The 7,919-nt window shown below is 43.3% G+C and overlaps 1 protein-coding gene across 3 annotated transcripts in view; it reads left to right on the forward strand.

Moving 5' to 3' along the window:
* Positions 1 to 5,363, forward strand: part of LOC137379539 (ras-related protein Rap-1b) — a 92,127-nt gene extending 86,764 nt beyond the window's left edge. For all 3 annotated transcript variants that reach the window (XM_068050496.1, XM_068050498.1, XM_068050497.1), the window contains one exon: positions 4,064 to 5,363. The gene's annotated coding sequence lies outside the window, so the exon portion shown is untranslated. The remainder of the gene's footprint in view (positions 1 to 4,063) is intronic.
* Positions 5,364 to 7,919: the final 2,556 nt, after the last annotated feature.

Genomic DNA, 7,919 nt, shown 5'->3' on the forward strand with positions numbered 1-7,919 from the left:
ACATCTGGGGGCTTGTGCCAAAGTTGGGAGAGCTGTCCCACAGACTAGTCAAGCAACAGCCTGACATAGTTATACACACGGAATCATACCTTACAGACAATGTTGCAAACACTGCCAGCACCATCCCCGGGTATGTCCTATCCCACCGGCAGGACAGACCCAGCAGAGGTCACGGAACAGTGGTATACAGTCGGGAGGGAGCTGCCCTGGGAGTCTTCAACATCAACTCCAGACTCCATGAAGACTAATGGCATCAGGCCCAACATGGGCAACGAAACCTCCTGCTGATTACCACCTACTGCCCTCCCGCAGCTGATGAATTAGTACTCCTCAATGTTGAACACCACTTGGAGGAAGCAATGTCCCTCACCAGGAGTGGCTCGGTAGCATCACTACTGACTGAGCTGGCCGAGTCCGAAAGGACATAGCTGCTAGACTGGGTATGCGGCTGGTGGTGAGGGAAACAATAAGGGGGAAAAACGTAACTTGACTTGGTCCTCACCAATCTGCCTACTGCAGATGCATCTGACCATGACAGTATTAGTAGGAGTGACCACCGCACAGTCCTTGTGGAGACGAAGTCCCATCTTCACATTGAGGATACCCTCCATCGTGTTCTGTGGCACTACCACTGCTCAAGGGGATAGATTTCGAACAGATCTAGCAATGCAAAACTGGGCATCCATGAGGTGCTGTGGGCCATCAGCAGCAGCAGAATTGTACTCGACCACAATCTGCAACCTCATGGCCTGGAGATCAACTTTGGTTCAATCAAGAGTGCAGGCAGGCATGTCAGGAGCAGCGCCAGGCATACCTTAAAATGAGGTGTCAACCTGGTGAAGCTACAACACAGGACTACTTGCATGCCAAACTGCATAAGCAGCATGCGGTAGACAGAGCTATGCGATCCCATAACCAGTGGATCAGAGCTAAGCTCTGCAGTCCTGCCACATCCAGTCGTGAATGATGGTGGACAATTAAACAACTAACTGGAGGGGGTGGCTCCACAAATATCCCAATCCTTAATTATGAGGGAGTCCAGCACATCAGCGCGAAAGATAAGGCTGGTGCATTTGCACCAGTCTTCAGGCAGAAGTGCTGAGTTGATCCATCTCAGTCTCCTCCTGAAGTCCCCAGCATCACAGATGCCAGACTTTAGCCAATTCGATTGACTCCGCATGATATCAAGAAAGGACTGAAGGCACTGGATACTGCAAAGGCTATGGATCCTGCCAATGCTCTGGCAATAGTACTGAAGACCTTTGCTTCAGAACTTACCGGGCCCCTAGCCAAGCTATTCCAGTACAGCTACAACACTGGCATCTACCTGGCAATGTGGAAAATTGCCCAGGTATGTCCTGTACATACAAAGCAGGACAAGTCCAACCCAACCAATTCTCGCCCCATCAGTCTAATCTCAATCATTAGTAAAGTGATGGAAGGTGTCATCGACATTGCTATCTAGCGGCACTTGCTTAGCAATAACCTGCTCAGCGACACTCAGTTTGTGTTCCACCAGGGCCACTCAGCTCCTGACCTCATTTACAGCCTTGGTTCAAACATGGACAAAAGAGCTGAACTCGAGGTGAGGTGAGAGTGACTGCCCTTGACATCAAGGCAGCATTTGACCAAGTATGGCATCAAGGAGCCCTAGCAAAACTGAAGTCAGTGGGAATCAGGGAAAACTCTCCACTGGTTGGTGTCATACCTAATGCAAAGGAAGATGGTTATGGTTGTGGCTGTTGGAGGTCAGTCATCTCAGCTCCAGAACATCACTGCAGGAGTTCCTCAGGGTAGTGGTCCTAGGCCCAACCATCTTCAGCTGCTTCATCAATCACCTTCCTTCAATCATAAGGTCAGAAATGGGGATGTTTGCTCATGACTGCACAATGTTCACCATTCGCGATTCCTCAGATACTGAAGCAGTCAGTGTAGAAATGCAGCAAGACCTGGACAATATCCAGGCTTGGGCTGATAAGTGGCAAGTAGCATTCGTGCCATACAAGTGCCAAGCAATGACCATCTCCAACAAGAGAGAATCTAACCGTCTCCCCTTGACATTCAATGGCATTACGATTGCTGAATCCCCCACTATCAACATCCTAGGGGCTACCATTAACCAGAAACTGAACTGGATGAGCCATATAATTACCATGGCTACAAGAGGTCAGAGGCTCGGAATCCTGCGGTGAGTAACTCGCCACCTAACTCCCCAAACCCTGTCCACTATCTACAAGGCACAAGTCAGGAGTGTGGTGGAATACTCTCCACTTGACTGGATGGGTGCAGCTCCAATAACACTCAAGAAACTCGACACCATCCAAGACTAAGCAGCCTGCTAGATTGGCACCCCATCTACAAACATTCACTCCTTCCACCACTAACGCACAGTGGCAGCAGTGTGTATCCTCTACAAGATGCACTGCAGCAACGCATCAAGGCTCCTTCGACAGCACCTTCCAAACCCACGACCTCTGTCATGTAGAAGGACAAGGGCAGCAGATGCATTGGAATACCACCACCTGCAAGTTCCCCTCCAAGTTACACACCATCCTGACTTGGAACTATATCGCCATTCCTTTACTGTCGCAGGGTCAAAATTCTTGAGCGTCCTTCCCACCTTGAGGGCAATTGGGGATGGGCAATAAATGCTGGCCTAACCTGTGACGCCCACATCCCATGAATATGAAAAAAACCTACTCACTAGGACCACCATTGAGCAGGCCATTGAGCTTCCTGAAGATGTGATTCTGGTGCCTGGACAGGTCAGATGGCAAGGGTCTTGGTCATCGTGGTGGTCTGCTGTGCTGTCCATAACATGGCCGTCCATGGAGGTGTGGACCTTGAGGACAGTGAGGCCCTGGAAGGAGACAGTTGGTCAGGGGAGGAGAAGGAGGTGGGAGAGGGAGATAACACTGAATAGAGGGGTGCACCTGCTGTATGACGAGGTGGCCTCCTCCTGCCACACTCTGACGAGAACCTCCTTCCTCTCCCTCACTGCCTCCAGCATTAGATCCAGGGGGGCATTGATGAAGTGAGGGTCTGACCTGCCCCAAGTGCCAATCCCCCAGCTCCCATGTGACATCTCGTTTCCCTCTGGTACTGTGGAAGGCAGATCTCCTTCAGGGCAACCAGCAGCCTCAGTGATATAGTACCGTGGAAGCCTACATGAGCCCCACTCTTGTTCGAACCCACTGCCATTTTCAATCCCACTGACAGGAAACCCGTCTCCATACCAATTAAGGCTTTCCCACGAAAATTGCAATCTGAATCAGCATCCCAGAAGAGGCAGATTTCTGACAGAATCAGACCGGACTGCTATTTCCTACCTCCATTTTGAAAATCTGGCTGTCAAATCCGATAACTGGGCACAAACTAGGAATTGAATATAGCATTTTTTCTTTGCCTGTGTGGCGTCCGTATTTGTTCTGTGAGCAATTGGGAGCCTTACCACATTCAACTGTATTTTGAACACTCAAGATCCTCTGTATTGTCATTTTTGATTTGAAAACAGATTGCAGATTCTGCAATAAACTTGCTGAATTGTTGAGTGAAACAAATAGTCTGATGGAGAGCAGTATGTTAACATATAGAGGAGATGCAATCTACTAGTCGAGTTAATTAGCCAGAATATTGAACTTTTTTTGTCTTGTCACTTGAAAGTTTTTGGAAATGCTGGAGTTGCATTTTCATAAAGTATTTGAGACATAATATAAAATAGTTTTAATATTTACAAACCCAGGGAACACATTCTTTAAAGCGGATTTTTTTTTTGCACAAGGGTTTGAAAAGTGAAATTACCACCGAAGTCTACTGAAGTGAGCAACATAAATGTGTTCAAACTTGATGGCTTTCTGGAGAAAGGGATCAAAGTACATGTTGGGAAGGATGGTGGGATTCAGTTCAGTCAACAAAGGGAGGAGCTTTTTGGTCTTTATTGTGAAGATTCTTAACTGCCTCTGAAGATTATTTAGTATATGTATAGTAGAAATTTCAAGCTCTCTCTCTCGACTTATGGTATAGTATGAATTTAACTGAAGTTCATTTACTTTTAAACTTGCAGATATGATGAACTATTTCCCATTTTGACAGTGCCAGCATTCCACTTTACTAAAACTATTGACATCTGAAAAATGGACTTTCCTGTGGTGGTACCCTTCAACAAATGGATGAAAGCTCCCAAGTCATTTTGCACATAAAGTAACTATAATGATTTCAGCATTGCAAGAACAGAAAGCTATTTTTTACTTCTAAACATTCTAATAGTAGGCAACTGTTAAAACTAGGACCTACATTCAGTGTTACTGCTGATCACATACTGGAGCAAGTACTCCTTTCACCAACGTTGCATTAAACTGGTAAATAACTATTGGTAATTCCCTTTTTGGCAAATAAGTTATGTAATTTCCTGAAAGCACCACTATTTTAGCATAATAAAATGGAAGTCCAAAGATAATTCTAGATTAGACAATTTCTCACAGCTAACTCTGCTTCGATATTTGTAGCTTCTTTTAAACTGGAGATGCAAGATCATTGTTTTAGTGTATAACTGTGCTCTGATAATTGCAACAGCTATTAAATTTTATTTTAGTAAAACCTGTGGAAACAGTGATTTCTTTGTATAGAAAGTGTATGTTTTTGTTTCAATCATCTTTGGTCTACAGTGTTGCCTTCAAATAGCTGTTAACATTTTCAGAAAAAAATGTCAAGTCTTTCATTGTATGTTTCCTTTTTGTTTACATGGAAATGTTTATAAAGGATTGTACAGTGCAGGTCTACAACAGGAATTATATATTTTAAGATACTTATTTTAAGACTTTACAAGTTTGCTTGGAGATCACTCTTAATATGCTCCTGCGGCTGTGGATTCTTACTAATTCTGCTTGCTTATGCATATTTGTAATTATCAGTACCAAATATACATTAAATTAGACATTGCCTGTTAGTGGTTATGTTTCATGTGTAATGTTTTGTTGAAATGTTTCCTGGTGGAAGAGTACTGTGGGTATTGATGGTGAATGTGAGAAATAATTTTTATTAGAGTGGTATTGGTCACATGGCCTAAGTTCCACTGATTTATTTAACAATGCCTTCATGCTTTGTATGCATTAACTTTGGGTAGAAGATTGTGTATGGAATTGAGCCACAGTATTTAAAATGACCAACTTAATGCTACAAGTGCTTTAAGGTGGCAAATGTAATCTTAAGCCTTAATTTCCATCGAGTGATGCAATTTTTTTGTATAACCTTGCATCAGTTCAGCAAATTTGGATTGCCATGCAAGGGCTTGCATTATGATTATCTGCCACTTGAATGTTTTGTCATGTTTTAACTGCAAGTAAATAAAGTATTCGTTTAACTTTTGTAAATGTAACACATTTTGTACTCAATGGACACCATATGGTACTGTTGGTGATTGTTATACTTTTGAGGAGCTGATAGATTAACCCAAAAGCAGCATTTATTTAGAGTAGTCTGCATATTTTGTGCTTTTGTATTGGAGTAAAGGCTCTAAGTTTAGTTTAGTTTAGAGATACAGCACTGAAACAGGCCCTTCGGCCCACCGAGTCTGTGCCGACCATCAACCACCCATTTATACTAATCCTACACTAATTCCATATTCCTACCACATCCCCACCTGTCCCTATATTTCCCTACCACCTACCTATACTAGGGGCTCTTAGTTTGAGCATACATTACAACCACCCAAAAGGAATTGCTTAAAAGGGATATGGCTGGGGTAACTTTACAGTAAATCCTTGATCTTTGGAAATATTTTACTCCATGAAGCCTTTAATTATGTCTGTGATTCTGTACCATTCAACAAATTCCCCAGTCCATATAAGCCTTAATTAAAAAGATAGTATTGCCCAGATGTTTTCCTTTTGCAGGAGTAATTTTTGCCCTTGCATCCCTGAAACTTGACCAGTATGTAGTTGCACATCTTTAATTAAATTCACTCATAAAGCAGGTGATTATTTCCTACAGAAACTGTCCATTGCTGTAGGGTCAAACTAAGCTAACATTATACAATATAAAGAAAAATCAGCAATATGACACAACACTGTCAGTCTGATTAACCCTTTCTTTACTGGTTGATCACACTATTCATGACTTTAATACATCAACTTGGTGCTTGCAGGAGACTGAGCGCACTAATTGAAAAAGTAATTTTTGTTAGGATATCCTTAAGGAATATCCCACATTCCAGTAGATGCCAGTGCCATGAGTTGGTCTGCACAGGTCTACACTACAGTCAGGCCAATAACCTTTTCTGTGTCCAATTCATTGCCCTGCTTCTTGATATCAAGTGGAGTGAACTGAACTGGTTAGAACCAAGCATCAATGATGCTGAGAATCTTGGGAGAGGGCTGAGTGGGTTCGTCCAATTGCATTTTTGCAAACGCTTGAATTCCAGTGGGGCTCCATCATAGTTGAGACGGGGATGTTTATTGAGGCTTATCCTTTCATTTGTTACCTGTTTGTCTACCACCATTCTCCACTCTGCTTCGGCTACGGAGTTCTGCTTTGATCTTTCAATTTACATAGAAACATAGAAAATGTATGGCACACGGCCATTCGACTCCACATTTGTGCTGGCTGAAAAAGAGCTATCCAGCCCAAGCCCACTTTTCCAGCTCTTGGTCCATTACCCTGTAGGTTACGGCACTTCAAGTGCACATCCAGGTATTAAAATGCAAAGAGGGTTTCTGCCTCTACCATCCTTTCAGGCAGTGAGTTCCAGACCCTTACGACCCTCTGCATGAAAACATTTCTCTAACTCCCCTCTAATCCTCTACCAATAACTTGAAATTTATGCCCCTGGTTATTGACCCCTCTAATAGAAACAAATCCTTCCAATCCACTCTATCTAGGCCCCTCCTAATTCTTTACACCTTGATGAAATCTCCCCTGAGCCACCTCTGCTTCAAGAAAGAAAGAAAACCCCAGCCCAGCCAATCATTCCTCATGGTTAAAATTATCCAGTCCTGGCAAAATCCTTCTTGTTCTCCTGTACCCTCTCTGCAATCACATCCTTCCTGTAATGTAGTGACCAGAACTGTAAACAGTACTCCAGCTGCAGTCTAGCTAGTTTTTATATACAGTTCTAGCACAACCTCCCTGCTCTTATGTTCTAGGCCTCAGTAAATACCAGGAAGTATCTGTATATTCACCACCTTTACCTGTCCTATTACCTTAAGGGATCTGTGAACATGCACTCCAAGGTTCCTCTACCCTTCTCAGTATCCTACCATTTATTGTGTATTCCCTTGCCATGGTAGCCTTCCCCAAATGCATTACTCCAGTTTGAACTCCATTTGGTATTGTTCTGCCCACCTGATTAGTCCATTAATATCTTCCTGCTTTCCTCCTCGTTATCAAACACATGGTCAATTTTGGTATCATCTGCAAATTTCTTAATCATGCCCCTACATTTAATTCTATAGTCATTGATATATGCCACAAACAGCAAGGGCCCCAGTAGTGAGCCCTACAGAAGCCCATTGGAAAAAAACCTTAGTCACAAACAGCTGTCGACCATTACCCTTTGCTTCCTGCCACAGAGCCAACTTTCCACTTTTTCTTGGATCTCATGAACTTTTAATTTTCTGATCAGTCTGCCATGTGGGACCTTGTCAAAACCTTTGCTTAAAATCCATGTAGATTACATCAAGCGTGCTACCCTCATCGCCCATCCTTGCTAACTCTTCAAGAAAATTCAAGCAAGTTAGTAAGACATGATGTTCCGCTAACACGTTCATGCTGACTGACCTTGATTGATCTGTGCCTCTTGTTGCGATCGCAGAGATCGTTCCTGTGGGAAAGAGATATGAGCCCCCAGACCCGTTTCAAGAATTGCTCAACAAGATTTCACATTTAAGACTTTTAAACAAAGAAATCCCAAAGGAACTGAATAA

Source organism: Heterodontus francisci, chromosome 18 (genome assembly GCF_036365525.1).
Source record: "Heterodontus francisci isolate sHetFra1 chromosome 18, sHetFra1.hap1, whole genome shotgun sequence".
In the NCBI taxonomy this organism is placed as follows: Eukaryota; Metazoa; Chordata; class Chondrichthyes; order Heterodontiformes; family Heterodontidae; genus Heterodontus; species Heterodontus francisci.